The 26,780-nt window shown below is 36.3% G+C and overlaps 1 protein-coding gene across 2 annotated transcripts in view; it reads left to right on the top strand.

The window, feature by feature from the left end:
• The first annotated feature begins 1,445 nt into the window (after positions 1-1,445).
• Positions 1,446-26,780, top strand: part of SNAP25 (synaptosome associated protein 25) — a 91,082-nt gene continuing 65,747 nt past the window's right edge. Inside the window, exon 1 of one of the 2 annotated variants that reach the window (XM_001374399.5) lies at positions 1,446-2,017. The gene's annotated coding sequence lies outside the window, so the exon portion shown is untranslated. The remainder of the gene's footprint in view (positions 2,018-26,780) is intronic. The other variant, XM_001374420.5, reaches the window with a different exon arrangement.

The raw sequence follows: 26,780 nt of genomic DNA, 5'->3' as shown, positions 1-26,780 counted from the left end.
TAAAAAACCAACAACCTGTTCAGTTTTGTGGATCCAACATTAAACATAATATAAATGATTACTGAGTATTGTGAAATTAGATTTACCAAACCTATTTGAACCAGTGATGCATACTAACAAGGTTTAAGGAGTACAAATTCCCAATATCTTGATTAGAAACAGCTTAAATTCTTATAGACCAGACCCCTTCTGAATTACTTTCCTTTACTGTATTTTCCTTCTATGTTATTCTCTCTTTCTCCCCTTCGTCTTTCTCCTCCTCCTCTCTTTGGAGACTGTAATCGAGAATAAAAAAATATTGTTTTGATTTTACACTTAAGAGAACAAGAGAGGTGAAGAATTCTCCTAAGGCCATAAAGCTCTGAAAGGATTCTCTTGAGATAGATGGGGGATTTTTATTTTTCTCCTCAAGGAAGGGAGTCGTGAAGTTTCTTCACTTCAAAGTAGAATTCTAGATCACGTCCATCCCTATGGAGTCCTCTGCAATGCTGGATTTGAGATCTCGCTTTACCGCCCCGCCCTGCCCCCACCCCCTACTCCCCCACCCACCACCTACTCACCATCCTCCTCGGAAAACCCGGGCTAACCTTCCAAAACACCTGCGAAACAGTCATGAGATGCTCCCTCCCCAAGCCGATTTACATAACCTACAGCCAGCTGTGGGCTGCTTTGCCACAACTAGACACTTAGTGTTTGTTTTTCACAAGTATAAAAGTAGATGGATTAACACTTTCTTATTCTAAAACAATATTCGGGCAAGGGAAGTGCCCTTTACCAGCTACAAATGATAACCAAAGTATCTTGGTTTGAGAAATGAATGAACCACTAGGATTTTTTCACATCCAATCCGCCTAAGCACCTCCCTACCCTACCGACCTTCTTCCTCCGGAAGTCTGGATTGTTCTATAAACCATATATATACATACTGAAATATATAGTAAACCAGGAACTGGCTTTTACGAAAGCAACAAGCCGAAATATTCTTGCTTCTTCTCTGGGGGTGGGCACAATGAGAGGGAAGGGGTAGAAGTGGGTGTGTAGGGATAGCAAGAAAGAAGGACAAAAAGGAGGGAAAGAAATTTTAATCCCAGAAGATGCATTTCTTTCTAGGTCCTCTAGCAAACTTTAAGTAAAACGGTGCGACCAGATTCTATCATTATCAATCAGTAAGCCTAGTTTATATTGTAAAAACAACCATACCCACGTCTCCTCCTTCCAAAATAAACCCAATTTGGTTTCTTATTGTTCCTCTGACGTATTGTAAAATAATTGTGTTTTCTGAAGGAAACAATCAGATTAATGTAATTCTCAAACCTAAGGGGCTGTTCTAATAAACAGAAAGAAGAAATCACTCATAAAAATAGCAGCCCACGTAGATTGGCCATATATGGAGCAAGAGAGACTTCAGAGGGATGCCCCTTCGGACCCTCCCCTTTGGCGAAAACAAATCGCTGCTGCATTATCCTCCCTCCTTGCACCCTCCTCCTCCCCCTCCATGACTCAACCAAAGCATCAACTCAGCAAAAATAAAAATAAAAAGATAGTGAGACAAACAAAAGTTGTTCCGAAAGGCCCATAATTTCCACGCCATCAAGAGGGTATAATTGAATTACAAGAACCATCTTCGTTCAGTTATTCGCTTATTTCTTAGAGATTAAAATTACAAAGGATTGCACCAAGGTGCAGTAGCAGCTGAGTCAAGCTATCAACATCTCCCAGCTCCTCCCCCTCCTTTTTCTCCCTCCCTCAGCTCACTTCCTCCTCCCCTCCCCTTGATGAGATGTCTATTAAAAGCTGCTGACGTCAAAAAGGACGGCCATCTTTGATGAGGGCAGAGCTCCCTTGCATTCAAGAAGAAACCTCGGGGAGGTCAGGAGCAAACTGTTCCGTCCTTCCCTCCCTGCAGCAGCGGCAGCAACAGCAGCAGCAGCCGCCTCTTCAGCGATCACCTATAGACTTGAAACCCTTTTAGGCTCCGAGAACACCGTCCCTTGAAGCTCTCTCTGCAGAAACCTAGGTAAGCTACCCTCTTCCCTATCTGCCAGCCTCTGTATCCCTACACGTCCAGAAGGAGATGCGAATGAATGTTGCTATGTATACAAAATGGGTTTGTGCGAATACAAGTGTTTATGTGTATAGGTTGAAGTGTTATATAAGTATCTCTATATATTCACTATATACATGTATAGACTTCTAAAGTAGCTTCTTGGTGAGCGGAATGAGCGGAGAAGTGAAGGAGAGCACTGCAGATAGACCCAGGTGAGATAGAACATCCAGAAGAGACTTATTCTTTTTAAATTGTTATTGGGACAGGCACTCTTTATTCCTTTCCTGTCATTTTGCGGTGGAGACTTAAGTGAGCACTATTTTTTCTTTATAGAAATAATCACTACAATAAGATTATTGTAATCATTACATATAAGGACGATGCGTTCTTCTCCCGTAGATTATTAAGGAGGCGGCTGGGTGCGTGGTGGGGAGTGGAGAAAGAAGGGAAAGAGGAGGGTGAGGAGTTCCCACCCAGATCAAGAAGCAGCAGCTTTGCAGCAACAGCATCCTCTATGCCCAGGGAGTTTGATTTATGCTGCCTGCTTTATGTAAACTGCAGGCTGTCGGATTCGAGGTCCTTCTCAGTAGATTTTTGTTGCTGGGACCTCAGGAATGGTCTTTCTACTGGCGCTGCGGAGCGCCCATGGCTCAGAACCATGGAGAGTGACGCTGAGAGACTGCGTCTGATGCGGTCGACCTTTCAGCACCAGGGACAGTAACCCAGACTACTGGGTTGCTGCTGCTTGTACCTGGTGCAGAATGAGTGAGCCTTGTTTGAGACCAGGGCAAACATAAGCCCTTAACTAAAATACATATCCTAGAAAGAGCTAAAAGTCTCTCAAATATCCTTTAAAATATTCTTTAAAAGGGCCATACAAAATAAAATCCTACCAACAGGAGCTACTTCTTAATTATTTTACAGCTCTCTCCACTTACCAGCATATCTATTCTTTTTCTGTTTTTTTTTAAAGATTAATTTTCTTGTGGAAATAATTTGTAATATCTTCCCCTCTTCTTTTGAAATAAAAAAAGTTGATTCTTTAGACAAGTAATAAGGTTTTTTAAAAGAGGTACTTAATTCGAAGATAATGCAGTTCTCTGGCATATTGATGTGCTTGGGTTGTTGTTTTTAGCAACTCTGGAAAATATATGATCCTAGGTATCTGCTGTTATTTAACTCCTATTTTAAGAGATTGTAAATCTAGACATATATGTGTATACATGTCTGTGTGTATGTAAATATACATATATATGGAGGGGAGGGAGATAGAGCCAGAGATTAACTAAAATATATCCTAGGGAAACAAAGTAGAATCAACTTTAATATTGAGTCTCTTCTTCTCAGAGGTGAGCTATTATCTCTCAACCCACACCACCAGACACATATTTGAAAAGATTATACTTGAAGTTTTTCAGGTTGCTGGCATAGTGTTTATGGAATCCATTCCTTTAACTTTATGTTCAGATCATAAAGCAAACATAAGCATTTCTGAAATAATGTGCTAATTCCTATTTTAAGTTGATAGTTTATCAGATTATGAGCTTCTGATTTTGATAGAATAAATAGTTGACTTCTCACAGGATTCCAATGGGGTCTTCATTATGACTTCAGTGGAAAAAATGTGGGGGTTCTACTGAAACTGGATGCAGTCCTAAAAATCTGCTGCAGTTTGTTATGGCATTGCAGAATTCTGCTGAGATTGTAATAATGACCAAACATATCATTGGATGAAATTATTTGACCATTTGGAAACATTCAAAAAATCATCATAGATTTCTGACATAAAATGATAGAAAGCAAAAAATTCAGTAGTTTTTTTTTTTGACAAATAACAGTGAAAACACAGAAATGGACACATTAGTATATACATGATGAATGAACATAAATTCCACCATTAGTATCCCCTAAATTCTCAAAATGATATTTTAAAAGGTGTTTATTAGACAACCATAACTGTGATAGTTTCTATATCATGCTTATTAAAATGGGAACTAGCATGGACTTTTCACAAGGTCTTTTCCTTTCAGTTATGTGAGTGTAAAATAATTTGACTATTAGTCCAAAAATATCTATTTCAAAAGTAACTTTAGATCTGTTAGGCAAAATAAACAACCGTATTTTAAGTGGAGGGTGATTAGAAGGAAAGATGGGTAGGACTCTTTAGACATATGCCTCGACTTCATAGGAATGCTACCTTGCTGCACGTCCAGACAGCTCTCTGCGTAGTTGCGTCAAATGAAAACCACCAGAGCTGCCAGATTTACGTGCTTGGGCATTAGCAATTACTGCTGTTTTTGTTCCCTCCTAGTGGAGGAGTGAGGGGGAGGGGAGTCTGCAGTGAAGCTAGTTGGTTGGGGGAGGGGGTGGAGTGCAAAAACCTAGGGAAGAGAAGTGCTTGATTTTAGGGAGAATTGCATAATATACTCCTGGGTAATTTTTTGAATGACTATATCATGAATTTAACATGTATTTGTCCAGAAGCTTCAGCAAAAGCATTCCTAAAAATAACAAATTGTTGAAACCTGGACAGTCAGGTCAGGGGAAGCACATACAGATATGCTCAAGGACAAGTATGGGAAAGATTATGTAGTTTTTCCTATGGGGCCTGCTTATAGACTCATTAAGATTGCCTACATTAATTAGTTAAAGTTTAGCTCATAAAACAATGTATATATTTAATTAAGCCCCAAAGTCCAAATTGCTGTTAGGAATACAAGTTATTATTTTAATTTTATTTAAACAAAAATAGCCATAATGTTCTATGACAGGAACAGTAGCTTCATGGAAATTTGTGGTCCCATTACAATGGCTTGGAATGTTGATTACCTGTAGTTGGAGGTCCCTGCTGGTTCAGTTTCTTAACATTAAACATCAAGTTTTGTATTGTTAATATCATCCATCATATAGGTTTGATTAGTAGCAGCAGAATAATGAGGGAGGATGAAAGAATTAAATCTATTATTCAGATTATACAGGTTGAAGAAACATCTTATTTTCCAAGTTATGGGAAATGTTTTTCAATTCTTATAAAGAAGATAAATGTTTTTCAGCTTCAATCATAGGTAAGCTTGTTTTGTTACCCTTTTTACCATACATTAAGGTCTGATTTTACCTAATCAATATTTATAGAACAACTATTTATAATAGGACTCTGCTAGGCACTATGGGAAATATAAAATGGTATAAAATATTATTCCTGACCTCCAAGAATATACCATCTAAAATGAAATTATAACTAAAAGTTAAATGACAAGACAATAATACAAAAAATGGCAGATACTATATGATTAAATGCCCCAAAATGGGACTGATAATTTTATTAGTTCAAAAAATAAGACTTTGTGAATGAAGATAGAATTGAATTAGTATTTAAAGAATGATTATGATTTGAATTTTAAAAATAGGGAAAATACCATATCAGAGGCTCAAAGTGAGATGGACAAATTGAGAGAAGGTATGGGGGAAGGAAAGCTCATGGCATTTAGGGGGACAGTAAGTAGATCAATTTCTCTTGACTTAAGGGCTTATGATAACAGCTAAGACTACTTATATGGTCCTTAAAGGTTTGCAAATCACTTTGCATATATTAATTCATTTGGTCCTCATAAAAACCATGTGACTAAAATTATTTAGTTATCATCCATTTTGCAGATGAGAGATACTGAGGCTCAGAGAGGCTGGGTGACTTAGCAATAGTCACACAACTAATTGGTGTTTAAGGTAATATTCAAACTCATGTCTTCTGACTTCTATGTCTAAAGCTCTTTCTACTATATCATACTGTCTCTTAATGGAGGGAAACAGGGAAAGATAAAACTGGAAATGTTAAGTATAAGAATCTTAGAGTTAGAAGAATCATTAGACTGACCGTAGTAAAACTGTGAGGATTTTTGAATGGTAGGCTAAATGGTTAAAATTTTACTATAGAAAATGAGGAATCAAAAAAATTTGAATAGAAGGAGGGATTTAATAAAAGTGGCACAAATCCATAATGATATCTAGAACTTATTGATTTAAGAATAGACTGAATTTTTCCCTTTCTAGCAATAGAAGGTAACAAATTGATCTTTTACAACTGGAAGCCTGTATGATAAAAGGATGTATCTGAGGAGAGGAAGCAGACTAATCACTTTCCATTTAAGACAATATCCAAGGTCACACCAAAGCATGAACACATGCACACAAACACAAGCTCATACCAGATATTTATTGTAAGTTTCAATTTTCCATTATCAAGAAGAGTGAATTATTCACATTTAATACTTGCTAAAGGCAGAAATCTGATGGGAAATCACCAGATTCTTGCATAATCAGCACTCCCCAGATACTCCACATCCTTTTTGCATCCGCTTAGTAAAAAGTCAGAGGTTTAAGTATTCTGGACAACTGAATTAATGGAAAAACCAGCCAATTAATGCTCATTTTAGGGCAACACAAAAACTCCTTTATAGCCCAACTGACAGAGGATAAAGGTTCTTTAATATTTGGATTGGGGGGAAGGAGAAAGATTGGCCGACATACTATTCTTCTTTCTCTATTTGCCACTTTTTTTATTTTGCTTCATTCCTTGGCAGCCTTTCTAAATATCCAGCTGTTTTGGTTTGGGTATAGTCATGTGCGTATGACTATAAGAGCCTTGATTAAAACAAACTACACACCAGCAGCATCACAAATATAAAATAGATGCCAGGATGACATGTAGGATAAGGTGACAGCTACCAAGATAAATGTCATCACTGTTTGGAGGAGGAGTTAGAGGAATGTCTTCAGGGAGATTTCTTATCTTTTCTAAAATAAGACATCTGACAAGAGACACTAATGCATAGGATCATGCTCTGACCTCTAAACTAGGAAACTGATGAGCAATTTCTGATGTTTCCTACATAGATGAACAGGGTTATTGGTGTATTCTTAATTATGGTGTATCAAATTTAGTGGAGATCTTGAGTAGCAGATAAAGTGAAGGAGATGATTTGGCTTTATCTTCTTCAAGAAAACAGGCCATAATGACTAAAGGAAATGAACTAAGGGAGATACTAAAGGAAACAGTCCTCATTCTAGGGGCTAAATATTATGTATGATTTGCAGCTATTTCTAAAAAAAAAAACAAAATAGAACAGAACAAAACAAAAAAAAACCTAATAATCTGATAGCAGTGTGATATCATAGAAAGATCACTACATTTGAAGTTAAACAACCTGGGTTCAAATCTGGCTCAAATCTATGAGATCTGAAGCAATCCTCTATTCATCCCAACTTCCTTATCTGCAAAATAACCCGATGGGATCTAGTTGACTTCCAAAGTCCTTAACTACTTTAAAAATGTAATTCTTATATTTCTATATTATCTTTTATGTGAGGAACTTGAAGCTCATTATACAATAAAGAAATTGTACAATTGTACTACCTAATTAACTACATGATTAATGTATGGGATAGTTAATATACTTTCTAATTCCAAGAGAGGAACATTACTTTATGCCTCTATTATATATTTCCTATTTTTTAGGGCATGTAGCTGGTATGGAGAGTGCATAAGTGATCTGTGTGGTGTTATTTGGCAAATTATGGAACTAGAGGGCAGTGTGGTAGAATGTAAAGATAAGATTGAGATTCAGGAGAACTCAGTTCTGACTGACCATAGTTCTGCCATGTTTTGGTACAACTTTAGATATTGTATTTTATTTCTCTGGGTCTCAATTTCCTCATCTGTAACTCAAGAAATTTAGACTCAATGACATTGAAGTTATTTTCCAGTTCTATCATTCTATTAAATAGATGGTCTATGGACTGTCTATGTAAGTCAAGTAATACTAAGATTTTAAGTGTCACTTTTTTCAGCTAGTTGTTAATTCATTTCAATTGTGTTCTACTTTTCATTGACCCCATGTGTAGTTTTCTTGACAAAGATAATAGAGTGGTCTTTTGTTTCCTTCTCCAGCTCATTTTATGAATGAGGAACTAAGGCAGAATTAAATAATTTGCCCATGGTTATACTACTAGTAAGTGTCTGAGGTGAGATTCAAACTCCTGGAAATGAGTTTTCCCAATTCCAAGCCCAGTGCTCGATCTTCTTTGCCACCTAGGTGCCCTAATTTTTCAGTTACATTTTAGTATAATTTATTATAATCTAGTAACTGATTTGGCAATCAGTCTTGAATGGAAGCCCAAGGTTAAAAAACAAACTACTTTCAGACTCTTAATATAGTCTAATTAATGTATAAATTTCTTCTAAAACCATTTTTTTGAGAATTTCTCCTTACAATATTTCAATTCAACATGTGATTCAATAAATATACAGGGAAAGCTGGGTAGCTCAGTGGATTGAGAGCCAAGCCTAGAGATGGGAGGTCCTAGGTTCATATCTGACCTCAGATACTTCCCAGCTCTGTGACCCTGGGCAAGTCACTTAACCCCCATTGCCTAGCCCTTATCACTCTTCTGCCTTGGAGCCAATACAAGGTATTGACTCCAAGATGGAAGGTAAGGGTTTAAAAAAAAAAAAAGAAGAAAATAAATAAATAAATAAATATGTATTATGTTCTTACTGTGTACAGAACAGTTTTGAGTATCCCTTACCCATACATTTTGTCAACTCATGCTTATGAATTTTTAATAGTTTTTTATTCTTTCATCTCTCTTTTAAATTAATTTTTCAAGTCTCTGGTTACTAAAGACTCCTTATTATAGAATTCTAGAATTGAAGGTAGCCAGAGGGCATCTAGGTCAATCTCTGTTTTAGCAAGAATACCTTCCCAATCATATCCAATAAATTGTATGCAGTCTTGTTGAAGTCCATGAAAGAGAGGAAACTTTCAAACCCTGAAGTCAAATCATTCTATCATTCTTAGAAGCTGTTAGCAAATTCTCTCCTTGACATCATTTTTTATTCATTCTATTTATATTTTTTTCTTCTCTTTTTCTTGTGCTATTTAGAAAATTGTGGCTAAATATTCTCTGACATATAAAAGGTGATTATTAAATGCATGATGAATGAATGAATGAATCTTTATCTTCATCTAAATATTAAAATTTCCAGCTGACCTGACCGACATAATATTGAAACCTTTCTCAAAAACTAATGAAATCAGGGGGAATCAGAGAGGAATTAATATTTCAGAGTGCTCTTAAGGACTTTGGCCAAGGAGAAAAGGACAGAGTTCTCTCATTTTTCAGATTTCTATGCCTATAACCAGCTGCATTTATAATTCCTGACAATCTTTTTCAGAGACAGCCGAGAGAGGGGCCAGCAGCAATTATACAGAGTGAATAATTGTTAAGTTCATAGTCCAAAGAAATCATACATTTTGTCCTGTATTAAAATTGAGATACATAGATTTTGGCAGTATCCAAGGTAAAGCCCAGTGTTTATGGAGAAATATCTCAAAAATTTTTTTTAAACTTTTGCCAATGACAATTTGCAGGAGCTAATCTATCCTTTGCAGAAGAGGCACTGAAATCCCCTTTAAGGATAAATATTTGCATTTAAATTCCTGAAAACATTTGCTTTGGGACTCAGTAGATGTGAAACATGTCACCTGTTATAAATAAAAGGCAGCTATAATTGAATGATACTTCATTCTTAGACAGGGGAATTAGCTATAGTTTCTCCTATTAGCCTATATAACAAGTTAAATCCAGAGCCATATGAAAGAAAGGATCAAATAATTTATCTAGTATTTACCATTCAGGAGTGAGTTACTATTCTATAATAGTTCCTATAGAACTCAAGTAATTGCATGATATTTACCTAATAACTCCTTCTGATGTAATAGGCAGCAATTGTTAGATTTAGATTTTTCTGCTAATTCATTGAGTGCCTTCAGGCCCTTGTGTTTTATCCCTGTGATCCAGGTGTGCCATTATTTTTCTGCTAACCTAGTAGTTTCCACTATCTCCTGGCCTCCAAGAGTCCCCTCTCCCAGTGCCACCTCTATCCAAACAATGATATTTATAGTCAGGAGACTGAATTCTATATGAAATTATGACTTGTCTCCCTTATTGCCCCCAGAAAACAGAAAAAAGAAAGTCCTGTCTGCCATCCTTCAGCTGGCGCATTCAGCTCTGCCATCCTGCAGCATCCTTGTTTTGCAGAAATCTATTAGTGAAGCTTCCGTGAGAGTCGCAGGGCTGCCTTCCAAGGGAACACTGCACATCAGACAGCATTTGTTCCATTAATAGTCTCTGGCCAAATTGCAGCTCTCTTTTCTTCATGTTAATCTATTACGCTTCCATGAAGCAGTACCTTCAAAGTTAATGACTGATAAATTGCAAATCCATGAATTCCTCTACTGTCAGGAAAATGAACAGTGAGTGAGTCTAAGGTTGGTCCATTTGGTGGATTATCATGTGACTTTTCTCTATATAAACAGAAAGAAAAGGAGGGAGGGAAAGTGAAAATTACAGCAATCCCATCATGAAGAAAAAAAAACAAACTAACTGGCAACTTCAGTGCCCAGAAGTCTGTCAAAGTCACTACAGAACTCCATCATATTCCATCATAATTTTGATAGTCAGCAAAAATATTTTAAATATATATCTGCAAATCAACACAATTGTTTAAGTCTACTAAGTTAAATAGGATGACATTTAAGAGGAATAAATGTAAGGGCTTATACTTCAGTTTTTAAAAAATATTGGCCCTATTAGTACAAAATAGGAAAAGAATGAAAGAGGTATAAAAATAGAACTCAAGGGTAGGGTCAATCCCTCTGAGGCTGACTGGACCCTCTAGGGAATACTAGTTTTAAAGTTGGGGACTTTCTTAATTCTAGATGTTCTGTTTAGGAAACCTTTTCTGTGTGTATGTGTGGATGTCCTTAGAAATCAGCTGTGATTTCAAAACTGATTTAGGTTTTTGGGAATAGAAGCTTTTGAAGCCATGAATAATAACAAGATCATGGTGCTGAGATGTAGCTAGAAAAAAATGCTTAATGAAGTGTTTTTTTATTTAAGATAAAATTTTATTCCGCAAGCCTTTCAAAAATATATATTGGCTTCCTACTAATGGAGAAATAACAGACTAAAGTATTACTTTGGAAAATCCTGGTTTTGAGAAAAATTCTTTTAAAGGAGAAGACATTGGCTAACATTGCTGGAAATGGCTTGCCTAAGATAAGCAGATTGGTGTATTAGAGACCAATGAATAATCCACCAGAAATAATTGATAGCCTGTATTATAGCCTTCAAGGAATTATTTATATGTCCAATATTACCCATACCACATATTTGTTCCAGTTACATAGTAGTAAAATAATAACTGGGGATTATGTTCACTTGAATGAATTTCCAGAATGTAGCTAGTCCAATAAACCTTCTCCTGAGAGACTCTTTCTCACAAGATTTAGGAATTCATTAAGTTAGGATGACCTTGGACTAGTCCTCTCACTTCACTGAGCCTCAATTTTACTAATTTCAAAGATGGAGTTGATGCTCTTTAAGGTCCCTTTCAGCTCTAAATTCGGCGATTTTATATGTTAAGGCCTTAAACAGAATCAAAGAACCCCAGAATTGAATAAGAGCTCATGAGCTTTCTAGTTCAATCCATACCTAAACAAGAATTTGTCTACAACATTCCCAACAAATGTCCACCTAACAATTGTATGAAGTTAATGTGTAAGGGAGAACTACTTCTCAAGGCAATCCATTTTACTTCGGGATAGCTCTATTTGTTTAGACTTTTTTTTTCTTATATGAAGCCAAGATTTGATTCTCTGAAGGTTCTATCTTCTGAGCAGAACAAGTCAAATCCCTCTTCCTCATTACAGCATTTGATACTATTGACCACCATCTCCTCTTTAATGCTTTCTTCTCTTTTAAGTTTTTATAATATTATTCCTCTTGACTCTTTTCTATCCGTTTACAGGCAACTATGTGGCACAGTATAGAGTGTGCTGGTCCTGATATCAGAAAAACTGAGTTCAAATCTATCCTCAGATACTTATTGTTTGCCTCAATTTCTTTAACTGTAAAATGGAGATAATAATAGTATCTACCTTACAGGATTCTCATGAAGATCAAAGGTGATAATATTTGTAAAAAGTGCTTGGCACAGTGCCTGGCACATAATTGGTGCCATTATTCTTTTCTCTCCTCTTTGCTAGATCATCATCTATATCGCATCTCCTAACTATAGATATACCTTAATTAAGGCTCCATCATTTACCTACTTTTCTTCTCTTGCTAAACTCTCATTTGATGATCTCATTAGTTCTCATGCATTTAATTATCTTCTCTATGCATGTGAATATCAGATATCCAGCCTTAGTTTCTCTCCTGAGCAATAGATCCACATCATCAACTACCTAATGGATGGTTCCAATTGGATGCTTCAGAAGTATCTCAAACCCAACAGATCTAAAATAGAACTAATTTTCTTTCCTCCAAAACCCACTTTTCTTAGAAGCAGCCTATTTATGTCAAGGGAACTACCCTTTTAGTCAATAAACTTCAAACTCAGAGTCATCTTCATTTACTCATTCTCACTTAGCCTACATATCCAACCAGTTATCAAACTGTAGGGGCAACTCAGTAGTACAATAGATAGAATGCTGAGCCTGAAGTCAGGAAGACTCATCATCTTGAGTTCAAACATGGTCTCAGACACTTACTAGCTATGTGACCATGGATAAGTCACTTAACCCTGTTTGCCCTAGTTCCTCATTTGCAAAATGAACTGGAGAAGGAAATGGCAAACCACTCTAGTATCTTTGCCAAGAAAACTTTATATGGGGTCACTGAGAGTTGAATGTGATGAAAACAATTGAACAACAAATCAAATCTATTGTTTCTATCTCCACATTAGCTTGCATTTTCTTTATCACTCATACATATATCACTCTATTCCAGTTCCTCATTCTCTCTCACTTAGACCAATAAACTCACCTCCTAATTGGCTTCTCTAGCCAAAGTCCCCTTCTTCTTTAATGCATTCTCCACACAACTGCCAAAATGGTCTTTCTGGGAGTGCCAATCTGACTTTGTCAGTCCTCTATACAATAAACTTCAATGACTCCCTGTTGTCTCCAGGATAAAAAATAAATCCTTCTTTGTGCTATATAAAGCTTTTCAAAACCCAGTTTCAGTCTACATTTAAAACCTTATTTCACATTGCTTCTTTTCATATCCTCTGCAGTCCAACTAAAGTAGTCGTCTTACTGCTCTTCACATTAGATATTCCCTCTCTCGTTTCCGTGCCTTTTCACTATCTTGCAGCTGATCTAGAATGCATCATCTCCTCACTTTCTCCCATTAGAATCTCTATTTTCCTTCCTGATTAAGTTTGAATACTGCCTTCTATCTGAAATCTTCCCTAATGACTTTAGCTGCTAGTGTCCTGTCCCCCAAATTTACCCTTTAACTATTTTGCATTTAGTTTGCATATATCTATGTATTTTTTTACCCCAAGAGAATGTAATCTCCAAAAGGGAAGAGGTTATTTAACTTCTGTCTTTGTAACCTAACCCCTAGCACATTGCCTGGAACATAGTAGCATTTAATAAATACATAGTGATTCATCAATTCCATACTAATAGATACCCAAAGTCATTTATCATGTCCCCTGTGAGTCTTCTTTTCTCCAGTTAAAAAAACCCTCTGTACCTTCAAATGATCCAAATGATAAAGTGTGATTTTTAACTTCATTCTCCAACCTGATTAGCTTCTTTTAGGTCTTCTGGCTTATCAATGTCTTTTCTTAAACATGATGCTCAGAACTGAAAAAAACGTTCCAGCTATGTTCTGACCCATGTAGTATAAACATGTATATCACCTCTCTAGTTCGGCTGCCATATCATACTATGGAATCATTTTGAACTTGCTAAAAGTCCTAGAAAACTTTTTCAGTTGGACTACTATCCAGTCATACTTCCTTCATCTGATACTGGTGAAGTTGGTATTTTGAACCCAAGTCCACTAAACTCAAACTGATATATATTACATTTCATCTAAATAGATTTGGTCTTACAGTTGAGCATATCAAGATGTTTCTCAAAATTAATTGTCATCTGACATTCACAATACCTCCTAGCTTTGTATTATCTATAAATAGGAAAAACATACCCTCTGTGCCTTCCCCAAGTCACTGTTAACAATATTAAACGACATAATGATAAGCACAATGACAAGTGAAATATTTCATGTAAGACCTCCTTTCCATTTGACATTAAACCATTAATGACTATTCTTTTGGTCTTACCACTAAATACATTCCAAATCTATCTGATTATACAATTTTCTAGTCTGCATTTCTCCATCTTGTCCACAAGATCAGCATCAGGTACTTTGTCAAATGTTTTGTTGGAATCTTGCTAAACTATACCTATGGCACTCTCTGGGTATACCAGGACAATAATTTTGTCTAAAAAAAAAGAAAGAAAGAAAATTTAAAAATTAGACTGGTATTCTCGATTCAATTCAGTTCAACAAATATTAGATAAGCACTTCATGTTTGCAAGGCACTTTGTTGTATTGGATGTTTACAACATAAACACAGATGAAGCCATGTTAGGTTTTAGTGGTTACTACTTCCTTCTCTATATATTTACTCATCATTTCCTCAATAAACACTCTACAACTTAGCCAGGAATTGAAGTCAAGCTTACTAAAGTTTTCAGAATTCACTATTTTGCCTTTTTTTTAAATGGGCCATTCTCCCTTCTCTGATTCTGTGGTATCTCTCTCATTTTCCACAATCAAAATTTATTGACATTGGCTTAGCAATCACATCTTCCAGTTATTTTAATACCTAAGATTCAGTTCATTAGGTCCAACTGACCTGAATACTATTCCCCTACTTATTTTGCCTTATATTCCCTGTCAATTATTTTTGTTCTGTGCCTTCCAGTCGAAAAGATCATTTGCCTTGACAGGGACAAAAGACACAAAAACTGAATACTTGTCTTATCTCCATCATATGCCTTCATCCACTCCAGAGAAGCCATCCTATTTCTTCTTTGATAATCTATTTTTCCTGAAATATGACTTCTTTGACCAAGGAATCCAATTTCAATTCTCAACAATAATTGCAAGTAATAGAAAGTGGCTGAGAGAAATATCAAAATACATATTGCCTGGCTATAGATGCCCAAATCTTCCCAATCTTTAAATTGTCCACTAAGCCTCCAATATTTTTTATTCTCAAATAATATTGCTGATTAAAGAAAATTTTGTGCCTAGCTTCTCCTATAATAGACTAAGAAATTTCAATCTTATAAAAAGTATCTACATCCTTACAGTTTCTATATTTTGAGGGAAAAAAAGAATTCATCAATGGAGAACAATTCTACTTGTATTTTTCAACCCAAAATCAGGGTTGTGAAACATAGCTTCCATAGCTCAGTGACCTTTCATGGTCACCTAGTCTTTACCTCTCTTTGGAAGAATTTAGAGTTTATAGAATGAGAGGACATTTCTATCACATAAATTAATTACCGATTTGACAGGAAAATTCTAGAAACCATTGAGACCAGGAATTCTTGGAAGATGTCGGGTCTACTTGGTCAACATTTCTTTCAGGCAGAACAATCCTTGGAAGAGATAATATGCTTAAGTCTAAATCCACATTAAACCTATTTCTGTGACCTCCCCAAACACTTTTTTCTAGATGGTCAGAGCTGGGCTGAGTAAACAGGAAACTGGAGAAAGAGAAGCTGATATATCCTAGGGATTCTTGGTGAAGTCAGCCAAGGAGATAGGTTGGGCAGGATGTGATAGATTTTGTTTCAGGGGTTAGGGAGACAAAGGGAATTGTGTTTGCTTTTGAGAAGCCTCTGTAAAGTGTCCCCTAGGCCTACCTGTGAGATAACCAAAAATAGGAGATGCTCCCTAAAATGGGCTCTAATTCCTATGAGGCCTAAAGAAAATAGAGCCTCTGAGGGAAAAGAGTTTGGGTGTTCCAGGATCTACATGAATTTTTCAGCTTTTGGAGTGGGAGCTTTGGTAGAAGACAATTCAACTATGGAAATTTCATCTCTGCAGCTGAACTCAAAAGATGATATAGATGTTTAAGCAAAATAGGTGCATATATGAATGCTGGTTCATAAATGTGAAGACATATGCCTTCAAGAATTGAGTGTAAGCATGGGTTGGACTGAATATTTAAATGACTGAATGTAAATTAATAGAGGTTATAATGAAAATAAGTTGTGCTATGGTTTGGTAGAAAATGCATTGGATTTAAATCTTCTGCTAATTAGACAAGTCACTTTGTTTCTTTGAGCCTCACAATCAGGATGTTTGATTAAATAATTTCCATGTATGCTTCTAGTTCTACATTTCAATGGAGGCAGCCCATTTTAAAAAATATGTATTTTTAAACCCTTACCTTCCGTCTTGGAGTCAATACGGTGTATTGGCTCCCAGGCAGAAGAGTGGTAAGGGCTAGGCAATGGGGGTCAAGTGACTTGCCCAGGGTCACACAGCTGGGAAGTGTCTGAGGCCAAATCTGAACCTAAGACCTCCAGTCTCTAGGACTGACTCTCAATCCACTGAGCCACTCGGCTGCCCTGGAGGCAGCCCATTTTAGATTGTGGCTATGGTCCAACTTGTTTGTTCTGTGTCAAACCATTTCAGTCATCTAAATTAGATTGGAAAATGCTAGAGGAATAGAATGGAACATTTTCTTTTAATTCCGGAAGCCTTTTGGAAAAAATTACACCATTCAAGAATAGTGTTCATGTAAGAACAACACTATTAACTCTCAAACATGACCAAAAGTCTTCTTATGTGTCAGCCCATTTATTTCACCTTACTACTGTTTTTTTGACCACTCTCCTTATCTCTACCTTTATTCCAAGAACGTTTTCAGGTCACTCAGTATATACAACCAGTTTTCTTCATTATTCGCTCACAGGGCAAGTGACTACACTGGAAATTTTTATGAGAGACATAATGAGTCTTTCCACCCATCCTCTGAAGCACATGGTAGAATTGCCAGATAGAAGGCATCTAGCAGTTGACAAAAAGCAACTTTTGCCTTCAGGCTAAGAATCCATTTGCTACCATGTGATTGGAATTGTTAAAAGCACTTAGAACCAGATAAAAGGCTTCTGAAAGTGGCCCTTAATAAGATTTTTTTTTCTTTAAAAAAGAATAAAATTATTTGATCACATAGTCAAGAAGAGATCATAAGCCGGTCAAAAAATGATAATTATTGTTCAAGTATATAAGGGTAAGCACTCTCTTTTCCTTTTATTTCAAAATGTCCCACAGGACAAACTTAAACATTGTAGCTTCTTCCCATTCCTCTAAAAATAGAACTAACAAAAACCACAAACCTAAAATTGCTTTGAGAATCTCAAATAGAAAGTATTATCTACATATATATACAAAATATAGAAGTGTGATTTCCCTGGGGTAAAGTAGAAGAGTTTATATTATATGAATGATGAGGGGCAAAGGAGCAACTGAAGGCCCAGAGACATTTAATTACATTAATTTAATTACATTTAGCCATTTTCAATAGTGGATATTCATATTTTAAGTTTCTTAGAGCTCTTATGGGTTATACAGAGGCCAGTGTTCATTTCCAATTTTAGGTGTTTTTTTAAAGGAATTATAGGTCTTAGAGTCTTATTTTGAAGATGGAACAACATTATATAGCAATACAAAAGTATGTTTGGTGGATAAACTAAAAACTACCCTTGAATGAAGTTGCAGTCTCTATTTTAGTTATATTTATATAAGACATACCAGTTCAACCATATTTACTCCAAGTAGTCTTTAGTTTGTGATTTAAATAAACAAATGAAAAAATAAATATGTAATCAATCAGCAAAGTTTATAATTTATGATTGGTAAATGATGAAGAAATAGGTTAAAAAAAGAAAAGCAAAAACAGCTCCTGCCCTCTATGAGTTTGCATTCTAATGGAGAAAACAGCATGTTTATACACACATACACAAACACATAGAGAGAGTGAGAACACACATATGACAAATTTAGAGGCTTAGAGGCAACTGGGTTGCATAGTGGATTGAGCTCAGGGCCTAGGAGTATCAGTCCTATTGAAGACTGCTAAATGCTAGCACTTATCTAGCTAAAGCTTTAAGGTTTGAAAGTGCCACACATGTGTTATCTCATTTAATCCTCATGATAAACTAATGAAGTAATTTTTAATTATTACTTAAGTTTTTTAGATGAAGAAAATGGGTATCTCCTCTTACTTAAGGGTATGTAAAAATTCTGATGGGAACATTTGGTATATTTCCTATCAAAGCCTTTTTTTTACCACTGAGTCAAAAAAAAAAAGCTGAATTCTAATTCTCTCTTTATCTTTAATTAGGTGTAGGGCTTTGAACAAGTCACTTAGGTTTTTAGGTACCAGTTTCCTTCTCTATAAATAAAGGAGTTGGGCTCCTAAAATGACCCCTAAGAACTTTCTGTTTAGAATTTTAGAATTTTTAAAATGTTAATCCCTTTCTTCCATGAAGGATTGGGTGAACTCCTCAAAGCAGGAGCATAAAGTTGTGCTGCTAAGTCTGCCAGAGATTTTAGGTTGGGGGGAGGCCAATTTTATCATTCTGCTCTTTGGAAAAGCTCAAGTGATACCTCCCCACTCCCCCCAATCAACAGACACTGCCCAATTGTCTTTGGAGAGAATTCAGCTCTCCCTTCAAAATCACTAAGATGGACATGATAAAGGAACATTGTCTTCTTGACTGATTAAAGGATATCAGTAGCATCCATCTTTCTCACTGTCACTGTTCCTTTTCACCCACTACCAGCAGTTCTTTATTCTGTCATTTTCTTGTGTGGTCCAGACCTTTGATTTCAATGGTATAGAGAAGATGAGGAAACTTATCTTATATAACCTTGGGTCAATCACTGTTTATCAATAATCTAAACAAAAAACTTTAGATTTCTTCTGAAGATCTGAAAGTACTTTCCCAACTTTTATCTCACTTACAACCAATATGTCCCAATGAAAAAACAAAGGTTTATACACTTGCCACAAGGACACATGAAAATGTGAATGGCAAAGCTAGCCCTAGAATTCAATCTTTAAAAAACAAAACAACAACAACAACAACAAAAGCAACCTTACCTTGGTTCCAAGGCAGAAGAGTGGTAAGGACTAGGCAATGTGGGTCAAGTGACTTGCCCACGGTCACACAGCTGGGAAGTGTCTGAGGCTGGATTTGAACCTGTGTCTAGGCCTGGCTCTCAATCCACTGAGCTACCCAGCTGCCCCCTAGAATTCAATCTTGACTCCTAGCCTCTCCTATTAGACCACTAAGCTTCTTTAGACAACCTACTTCTCTTGGCATTTTCATGAAATCAGTTTGAGAATCAATTTCCTACTTAAAGAAATTGGGGCTCAGAGCTCTGTGTCCCATTATAGCCATAAGCCACGTAATAAGAAACAAATATTGTATAGTGGAAATAGCACCATTTTGAAACAGAAAACGTAGTTCAATTATTCCCTCTGTCAAGTGTTTAACCATAAGCAAGTCTCTTTACATCTCAGGATCTCCCTCTTCTCATTCATAAAATGAAACAATTAGGCTATGCTCAACTTAATTCAACTCAAGATAGAAGATAGATGGAGATAGGAGATAGAAGGCCAAAACAAACAAACAAGCAAAAATAGAATGTAACCTTCTGCCCTGGAGTTTATGTTCTGTGATGGGGATGTATACACATAGAGAAGTAGAGCTAGCATATATATATATATATATATATATATATATGCAAAGTAAATACAAAGGGACAAAAGTACTAACAGGTGGGGAATCAGAAAAAAGGCTCATGTAGGAGGAAGCACCTGAAGTATATTTTGAAATAGAATTGAGGAGGAAGAGTATTTCAGAAATGAGAGTCTGTGGAAAGGCAAAGTGGTGGGTCACCAAATACTGTGTCTGGGAAGAAAGTCAGTATCAGTTTGGAAAGATTTGTTATATAGCTAAATTGTGAAAGGTTTTTAGTACTCAACATAGGAAGTTGTATTAGATTCTTGAGGTGATAGGGAGCCTTTGAAGCTTCTTGAGTCAGGGAGTAACATGCTTTAGATCTGAACTTCAGGGAAAAAAATCAATATGGAAGCTTACGAAGGATGGTTGAGAGAAGGGAGATACTGGAAGCAAGACTGGTTAAATTTCTAATGATCTGTCATGTCCCTTCTGGCATCTGATCTATGACCATATGGCCATTTCAATGCTTGGGTTCACATTTCTTATCCTTTATATAACTGTAGAGATTTTAGAAGCACAAGGACGAGTGAGAGAAAAAGGAATAGACTCAGCCCTAGCCAGTTGCCCCACCAGGTACTTCAGTAAGGATCAATGGCCTTCTACTACGAAAATGAGAAAAGAGGAGCTTTTATTCTCTTATTCCTTAATCCCCTCCATAAATGAGCTCAGAGTCTCTTTCAATCAGTCAGCAAAGAAGCTTACCATATGGCTGGTTTGTCTCTACCACATGCTTTAGTTCTTCCTTTCAGCATGAAAAAAGAAATTAGAGATTTTAGTCTGGGATAGATAGATAGATAGATAGATAGATAGATAGATAGATAATTAATGAGACAAATAAGCTAGTCACATCTTTAAAACTGGCAGGACTAGTTTCAAGGTGATTTGGCATTCAGTCAGCAGATTCAAGTTCAAGATTGATTTCTTTTCCCAAAAAGAATCCATTTTTCTTTGAAATGAATCTCAATGAATTGTGCCAAAAAAACAATTGCTGCTGCTGCTGAAACCATGCCTTCAGTCTGTTTGATGGCCAGATGTTGACTAACGAGCCCCCCTGGGAGCATCTTCTCAGTCTCCTCCTCCCCATGGAGTTAGGACTCAGGTGATTCCATCTGGGATGCCGCTGTGAACATTAAATAGAACATGACAACAGCTGGCCCTAGCATGAAAGATTTTAATGTGACCTCACTTATTCCACTTTTGAGACTAAGCCAGTTAGGAAAAGTACTCGATGGTGCCAGATGGCTCCTTAGGAGGGAACTAGGAAAGAATCAGAAAATGGGAGCATTGATTGAGAGTCAGGAAAGGGAGGTTCAAGTGTTATCCTTCTTATTATTGAAGAGATGGGTGACCCAATAGTATGGTTTAGTGGAACCAGTGGTCCTGGGAGTTAGGAGAGCTGAGTAAATTAGTGTTGTTATCTACCTTTTTGACTGGTTAAATCATTAATTCTAAGGTTCTCAGTTTCTTCACCTTTGAAATGGGAAGGTAGGGTCAAATGATCTCAAGGGTACTTCTTGCCTCAATTCCATGTTTCTAATAGCAATGATCTCTCCTTAGTTTTCTTCACCATTCATTTGTATTCACAAGGTTTTGTTTTTTTCCACTCAGTTTTTGGGATATGATGTACCACTCATTACAAACATAGAAATTCAATTTTCTCTATGAAGACAGTGAAGATGACAGTGGACTTTCTTTTTTTTTATTTGTCAAAAATCTCTCCTTCCTCAACAATCCTTCTTAAGAATAACATCCCCAGTCATAGCTATGTACTATGGCTTGTTCTACATGACTGTAGACCTAGGTCCTTTTAGCCATCCTGCTTTGAGGGAAGCTGATAAGAAGACAGGTTTTGGGGTGGGGTGGAAGCCAAATACTTTGCAGATATGATGTTTATTGAGCTCAGATTCTGGAGTTCTGTGAAGTCATATATAAAATAAAACCTTGTTGTCATGAGATAACCTGTGTAAATTCTTTGTCTTGATAAGTTGTTGTATGATGGAATCCATCACTTTAATTTAAATGACTTTCCTAATGTGTTATATAATTTGTATCTTCATAAGGCAGGTAGAGTCAGAAATGACTGCTATTTTACATATTAAAAATAACTGAAACATGTGGAAGTTATTTAAGGTCCCCCAGGTTACTAATAGCAAAGATATGAATAGAATTGACTTGATTTCCAATTAACTTTTCTTTTTCACTTGAATAGATGATCACTAGGGTCAAAGTGTAGGTTCCTGGTGATGCTATAATGTTGCAGAAGGGTTTGTGGATGTCTAACTCCAGGAGAAACAGAAAATTCTGGTTGATCTAACTCAATGTATTTCTTTCTTTAAGTGATAATAAGGCTTTTTTTTTTTTGGAAAGACTTTTACATGATTAAACAAGTAAGCTACAAAATATCATCTCAACCAACTATTTCAGGCAGGCCCGTGGGCATGAAGAAAGAAACTGTCCAAATTAGTGAAAAATCTGGGGTCCCAATTATAGAATGAAGTTAAAGTATGAATCTCTTTCAGTTAGCCAACCTGTCATTTATTAGGAATTGTGCTAAGTTCTGAGAATACAAATAGAAGCAAAGAGAAAGGCATGCTCTTAAGGAGCTTACGATCTAGTGGAGGAAGACAACATATGAAAAGAAGATGAAAAGGGTTAGATGGGTGAGGGATGTATGGAGCAATGAAGAAAAAAATGGAATTTCCTCCTGCTAAGAAATGAAAAAATGCCTGCCGTGGCTACCTTCCTTAATTGGAGGTTCTGGGAGAAGCTATCCATTTAGAAGGCAGGGTCACAGGTAAAGAAGTTACATCTGAGATGTGATTCCTGGGTGAAGTGATCTTCTGGAATGAAGAGGTTTCTGGTATATGGTGGAGAAGTCTGGAATACAATCTGGTAAGAAATGAATATACATTATGATTGATAGCTATATGTCTAACAGTAAATCAAATGAATTCAAGTTAATTTAAAAAATCCAATTTGCAAAAAGCCTGAATTGCATACCATAATCATAAACATCAGTATTCTAAGTTATATACGTTAAACCTGCCAATCAAAAAAAATCAGACATGCAAAATTGGTATCAATACTTTCAAATTAATGGGTCCAGATTTTATAAAGTTTTACTTTGTTGTAGAAAACATTGATTTCTCAAGGATTTTAATGATGTCCCTTAAACTTTCCATGCTTTTGGCTTCCTTGTTTATAAAATAGGGGTGAAAATATCTATATTATCTATCTTATAAGGTTGCTGTGAAGAAGGGACTTTGTAAACCATAAGGAGCTATATAAATGTCAACTGCTATTATTGTTGTTGCTATTAATCCTCTTATTGGTTTGTGATTCTTTTTGCTAATTATAATTTTCTAATTATTTATAGCTAGAGAAACTAATTGAAAGGGATATGCTAATTACTTCATTTATATCCACATTCCTTGTCTCTTTGGGGTCATGTATTAATAATAAGGAACTTATTAATATTTTAGTGAAATGAATATATCTTAACTTGATTTTCATGTGAAAATTTATATTACCAATTTTAAATGACTTTATTTTATGCTTTTGATGATACCAATTATTTTGTTCTTCTACAATATACTCTTTTATCTCTCATATTGGTTTTCTCCTTTATTGTCATTGTTTACAGAATGATTATTTGGAAAGCACTTTTTAAGCCTTAAATCTTTATATAAATGTGAGATGTCATTAATCAAGCATTTATTATATAACTACTGTATGTCAGACACACTGCTGAACATCAGAGATATGAAAGAAGACAAAAATGGACTCTCCCCTCCAGATGTGTACATTTTAATAATGGAGGCAACATGTCAATAATTAGATATATTCAAGTAATACACAGAATACATATAACCTTAGAGAGACCATCACAAGCAGTTAGAGGAAAGCCAGGGAAATAAAGCAAAAGACATAAGTGAGGTAACAAAAGTTCCAAGTATGGGAGCAGCCAGCATAGAGGCAAAAAATTAGAATACAGAATGTTATATTTGAGTAGCTGAAAGCAGCCTATGAAACTGGCTCAGATAATATGTGTAGGGAAACAAATTATAAGAAGACTACTCAAGTAGGAGGGGCCAAGTTATTGATAAGAACTCTACATGTTAACAGAGAAGTTTATAACTGATCTTGAGGTACCAGAGAGCCTCTGGAGTACACTGAACAGGTGGTGACATGGTCAGACCCTACACTTCAGAAAAATCACATTGGCAACCATGAAGGATGGATTCAAGGAAGGAGAATTTTATGGCATTCAAAAGGCTAGTATAGTAGCCCAGATGAAAGAAAATGAAGACCTAAACCATGGTTGAAATTGTATGAGTGGAGAGGCCAGAATATATATGAGAGAGGTTGTGATGGCATAAGATTTGTAAGAAATTGGATAAATACGTAGTGCATAACAATGGAGAGTAGAGAAGAGCACTGAGGTTGCAAGCCTGGGTGAGTAGGAAGATAGCAGCACACTTGATAACAATTTGAAAATTGGGAAGAGGAAAGGATTTGTGGGAAAAGATGAATTCTTTTTTGGACAGGCTCAGTTTGTAAACTATTCTGAGATTTTTCAAAAGGTAGTAAGTACATGTCTGGAGCTCACGAGAAATACTAGGACTGGATATATAGATCTAGAAATCATTAGCATCAAGATGATGATTGAACCCAAAGGAACTGATAAAATCACCAACTGAGATAGGATAGTAATGAAAGAGAAGAGGTCCAAGATAAGAGTCTTGAGGACAAGCATAGCCTAGATGAAGAACTGTTTGCCCCCAAACCTTCTCTTGTGCTCAACTCTTACTGTCAAGGGCACCATCATTCTCCCAGGTTAAAATAATTCAGTGTTATCCTATGATCATGGCATTCCTCAAATGTATTTTTTCTTTTAACTCACAAAGCTGCTACTTTGGTTAAAGCCTTCATTACCCCATATGTGGACTACTGCAGTAGCCTGCTGGTTGGTCTCCTTGTCTCAAGTCTTGCTCTTTTTAATACAGTCTCTCCTTAGTTACAAAAATCATTTCCTTCAAGAGTAGGTCTGACTGCATCACCTATCTACTCAACAAATTCCAGTGACTCTCTCTAACCTTGAAGATGGAATTGAAAGCCCTTCATAACCTGGATGCTTCCTACCTTTCCAGTAATGAATGCTTTACTCATTTTAATAGACTCTACAATGTAGCTACAAGACACTATTACTGTTCTAATACACAACATGCCATTCCTCAAGTCTTTGTCCTCTATTTTTGATGTTCTTAATCCTTACCTCTGCCTCCTGGATTCCTTTGTTTCCTTCAAGACTTTCTTCCTTCAAGAATATCTTTCCTTTTTTGTCTCTCCTTTCTCCCCATTCCCTTGCTGGTGGCTTCCCTCTGACATTCCTTTTCATTTACATTTCACATGTTTTTATGTATATAATTATCTGTGTATTCTCTGTTCCATTAGAGTATGAGTTCTTTGAAGTCAGAGAATATTTTTGCATTTCTTTATGTTCCCAGAACTTACCACAATGTTGGCACATAGTATTCGACCAATAAATGTTTACTGATCAATTGAGCAAACAAAAGATTGAGAAGGAATAGTTAGGTAGGTCAAAGGAGAAACAGGAGAAAAATGTCAAAAAATCTAAAGAGAAGAGAATATGCAGAAGGAGATATCCAACATATGGCAGAGACCTCAAGAAGGATGAGGATTGAGAAAAGGCTATTCCGTTTAACAATTAAGATCATTGGTAACATTTGGAGAGAGTATCTGCCCTCATTCTCAAATGTATAATGGATCGCATTGCAGGGACTTCCCAAGGTGGTAACTCCCTCTACCAATGCAGCTATCAACCCATTTAGGACAATAGATAAGTCCCAGGGAGTTTCTTAGGCTGAGAGAGGTTAAATGATTTGCCAAGGGTCATATATCCAGTAAATATCAAAAGTGGAATTTGAATCAAGGCCTTCCTGATCAAGACAAATGTTCATTTCTATTTGTGTTTTGAATTATATATTTTTAATTAATAATATGTATTTTCCCCTCCCACTTTCCCTCAACCCTCATTTAAAAAGAAAAGCAAAACCATTGTAGGCAATATGAATCTGAGGACCTAGGATGGTGCTTTGCACTTAATAAGAGATTAATAAATGCTTTGTAGCCTTGAAGTGGATCCAAATGTGAAATCAGATATGAAGTAAATCTATGAAATTTTGCAGCTCCATTTGGTAAAGGTCTGTTCAGTTTATTTTTAAAGATTGTTCCCACCCCATCTAAAAATCCAACCAGATTGTGCAAACTTTGTATCCAGCAATAAGTGTAGTTGTAACAGTGGGGAAATAATTCTCTACCCTCTGGATGCCTCTCATATGAAGGAGCTTTGCCCATAGAGTCTCTCAGTGGAGAGTGCTTTGGAAATGGGGACTCCTGGGACACAGCAGTGGAAAAAGCCCTCAAGGCTTTTCAGCTCTATTGCTGAATAATGGAAAACACAATAGGGTAGCTCTTCTGCAGTTTCACTGGGAGACCAGCTCTAGGCCTTTTGTCTTAATTATTCTATAGATTAGCAGGGGACACAGATGCTTTCTGTTCTAGCCACACTTTTCCAAACAGTCAAACTTTTGAGTCCTCTTACAGTGTTCCTCAGCTCCCTTCAGAGATCTGAGAGTCAGCCTCAAAAGGAAGATCATTTGTCTACTTGGATCCTGCTGCATTATTGCCATCTGAAGATTATTAGATGAGGATGGGGAAGCCTTTGTTGGGATAAAAAGTAGATGCATCATGTTCAGAGGCAACAGTGAATACCCAGTGGAGCTGGGAATAGCATTCTCTTACTTCAGTTATAAGGCAATAACGGCATCAACCATGAGCATCTCCACATATCTCAGGAGGATCCTAGGCTAAATTTTTTTACTAAAATGCTGAAAGCTCTCAGAAAATGTCCTTAAGAAACACTGGATTTGATAATTTCAAAGACACAGAGCTAAGCTTTTTGCTTGTCTTCAGTGTCACTTGAAGGGAATAGGGAATAAAAGCAAATTAATATTCAT

This window comes from Monodelphis domestica, chromosome 1, assembly GCF_027887165.1.
Source record: "Monodelphis domestica isolate mMonDom1 chromosome 1, mMonDom1.pri, whole genome shotgun sequence".
Lineage (NCBI taxonomy): Eukaryota > Metazoa > Chordata > Mammalia > Didelphimorphia > Didelphidae > Monodelphis > Monodelphis domestica.
Note: the sequence above shows the minus strand (reverse complement) of the source record. Positions and strands in the feature narration are given on the sequence as shown.